The sequence below is a fragment of the Tupaia chinensis genome, unplaced genomic scaffold, assembly GCF_000334495.1.
Source record: "Tupaia chinensis unplaced genomic scaffold, TupChi_1.0 Scaffold143574_1, whole genome shotgun sequence".
NCBI classification, from domain to species: domain Eukaryota; kingdom Metazoa; phylum Chordata; class Mammalia; order Scandentia; family Tupaiidae; genus Tupaia; species Tupaia belangeri.
Window position 1 is genome coordinate 1,961,779 of NW_006203419.1, and position 3,564 is coordinate 1,965,342.

Genomic DNA, 3,564 nt, shown 5'->3' on the forward strand with positions numbered 1-3,564 from the left:
CTCACGCCAGGCACGTGTGTGTGCGTGCCCAAGATCCTGAGAGCAGAATGGAGGAGAAGGGATTGTGGTGTGGCCATCCTCTCTGGGGGGTGATTTCTTGCTTTCTGTCTCTCAGTCTCTCTCTGTCTTTCTGGTGAGCGCACACACCCTATAGCAAAAGCCTCTCTGGAAAAAAAAAAGAATTATTTTATTTAACTTTACTTATTTATTTTATTTTGACCAGAGAGAGAGAAAGTGAGAATGTAAGCCACGATTAGTCTAGATTTTCGGTGTACATGTCTTCATATCTAGTCCACTCAATAAGGAGACCACAGGCTTGGGAACCACCCTGCCAGTTTATACCAAACTCTATTGGAGATCTTCCTTCCCAAGATTATATTGACTGGAAATAACAGGGAATGAACATTTCTCAGGGAAAGGTGACCTTTGCAGACATCGCTGTGACCTTCACCCCAGAGGAGTGGCGGTGGCTCAACCCTGAACAGAGAACTTTGTACGGGGAGGTGATGCTGGAGAGCTACAGCAACCTGGTCTCAGCAGGACGGGAGGAGGCCAGCAAGCCTGATGTGATCTTCAGGGTGGAACAAGACGATGAGCCGTGGGCGAAGAGCGGAGGAGCCGCGGTGCAGAGAAAGATGGGGATGTTGAAGAACAGACCTGGAGGTCCCCACGTGCAGAGGAGAATCTCGGCAGAGTTACATCACCCAGCAAGAGAGCTTCGGCTAAGCAAAAACGTGTTAAACATGACAAGTTTAAAGACATGTTTTTACTGAAAACAAATTATATTACTTCAAGATTCTCTGAATATGGCCCATTTTTGTTATTAATAACAAAATGCAGTGATGAATAAACTCATACATCCGTAATTTAGTAATTATGTGTGCCAGTAGCTAGTATGGTATGCACGTATATCTGTATAATAATTCCTGAACTGAGGTTGCTAGGTCAAAAAATATATGCACTTGTAATCTATTATTATTTTTTTTTTGGAGAGGTTTTTGCTATAGGGCACGTGCACTCGCCAGAAAGACAGAGAGAGACAGAGAGACGAAAAGCGAGAAATCACTCCTCCAGAGGGGATGGTCATGTCGCAATCCCTTCTCCTCCATTCTCCTCTTGGGATCTTGGGCACGCATGCACACATGCCCAGCATGAGTTTAAGCCACCGGGTCCTGGACTCAAACCGCAGTCAACTACATGGAAGTTCAGCAACGTAGTCATTACGCCAACTGCTGGTCCCTGCATTTGTAATCCTGATATTGTGAAATTGTCCTCCACAAGGGCATGGTTTGGAGCAGAAGCCATTTGAAACATAGTTTCTTTCTTTATTTTATTTATTTATTTATTTGTTTGTTTATTTATTTATTTATTTATTTTTGAGAGGTTTCCGCTATAGGGCATGTGAGCTCACCAGAGGGACAGAAAGGAAAAATTGCCCCCCCCCCCAGGGGGATGGCCACACCAAAATCCCTTCTCCTCCATTCTCTCAGGATCTTGGGCACGCACGCACACGCACGCGATGTAAGTTTAAGCACCAGGTCTGGGACTCAAACCACAGTTGACTACATGGGAGTCCAGCGACATAGCCATTATGCCAACTGCTGCTCCTGAAACATATTTTCAATATAAAAAGTTGTGTAAAGAGTAATTCTTACAAACATAATGGACACAATAAATCAGGTAGTGATAACCCATTCAAACTTGCAGGGAACCATTTTGGTTGTAGTGCCTGTAGGAAGATATTCGGCTCAAAGGCGTGCCTGCAGAGCCACCTGAGAGTGCATCCGAACGAGAAATCCTTCGCGTGTACTACGTGTGAAAGAGCATCCTGAGAGATGTGGAGGCTCAATAAACACCAGAAAACACACACGGAGGGAAAACTACAGGTGCAATGAGTGTGGAAAAGCCCACACACAAAAGCCAAATCTCCAACACCAGAAAATTCATACTACAGAGAACCCCTGTCCATGTGAGGTCTGTGAGAAAGCCTTTCCTGGAAATCAGCTTGCATGGATCGTGAGGAAGTTCAAAACGCCGAGAAAGTCGATGAACGTACCAAATATGAGAAATGCTTCAAGCAGAATTCAACTCTCAATCAACGTAAAAACGTTCACACCAGACAAAAACCTTCTAGAGGTAATGACTGTGCAGAAGCTTTTATTTACAAGTCAGATCTTGTGAGACCCCAGAGAACACACAGCAGAGGAAGCCCTATCAATGCAGCATACGTGAGAAGGCCTTCTCCCGGAAATCAAATCTGACCGATCATGAGAAAATGCATGCTGGGGAGAGAGCTCATGAGTGTAATCTATGTGGCAAAACCTTTATCCAGAAGAAAAGCCTCGTTTAACATTAAAAAAAGAGGGGAACCAGCAGTTAGCATAATGGCTAAGTCACTAGACTCCCACGTAGTCGACCGCGGTTCGCGTCCCGGACCCGGTGACTTAAAACTCACGCTGGGCGTGTGTGCATGAGTGCCCAAGATCCCGAGAGGAGAATGGAGGAGAAGGGATTGCAGTGTGGCCATCCCCCCTGGGGGGTGATTTCTCGCTTTCTGTCTCTATGTCTCTCTCTGTCTGGCGAGCGCACACACCCTATAGTGAAAACCTCTCCAAAAAAATAAATAAAATTTAAAAATTAAAAAAAAAAACATTAAAAAAAGAAAAATCTATTGGGGTTGGGGGGGGGGAGGGAAACAAGTTATGAGTGTCATAGATGTGGGAAAGCTTTCTTTCAGAAGTCAAACCTTTATGGGACCAGCAGTTAGCATAATGGCTATGTCGCTGGACTCCCATGTAGTCGACGGCAGTTTGAGTTGCGGACCTGGCGGCTTAAACTCACGCTGGGCACGTGTGCATGCGTGCCCAAGATCCTGAGAGGAGAATGGAGAAGGGATTGCGGCATGGCCATCCCCCCGGGGGGTGATTTCTTGCTTTCTGTCTCTCTGTCTCTCTGTCTGTCTGGTGAGCGCACATGCCCCACGCCATCGGCAAAACCCTCGCCAAAAAAAAAAAAAAAAGAAGTCAAACCTTTATATCCATCAGAAAATTCACAGTGGAAAGAGGGCTTTTGGATGTAATGAATGTGGAAAATCCTTCAGCCGGAAGCTAAACCTCAGCTTGCATGAAAAACACCTGCACTGGACAAACACCTTATGAATGTTCTGAATGTGAGAAAGTATTTACTGATGAATCATATCTTGTTAGACACCAGGAAAGAGTTCACAGCAGATAGAAACCCCCTATACTTAAAAAAATATGGGACTACCGTCACTGATATGACAGCCTGGAATCGTCACCCAGGAATTAAGGAGATGGCCTGCAGTTTGAAGGCTGTCTCCCAGGGCAGTGACGACTTTCTACGTGAGGTATCCTCTGAAGGCCGATTTGGCTTATTCATTCAGCAAATATTTGTTAATATTTTGTAAACCATAAACTGTTTTTTTTTTTAGAGGTTTTTTGCTATAGGGCGTGTGCACTCTTCAGAAAGACAGAGACAGAGAAACAGAAAGTGAGAAATCACCCCCCAGAGGAGATGGCCACGCCGCAATCCCTTCTCCTCCAT

General features: G+C 45.1%; 1 pseudogene; it reads left to right on the plus strand.

Moving 5' to 3' along the window:
• The first annotated feature begins 398 nt into the window (after positions 1–398).
• On the plus strand, positions 399–3,234 carry LOC102489054 (zinc finger imprinted 3-like; annotated as a pseudogene).
• Positions 3,235–3,564: the final 330 nt, after the last annotated feature.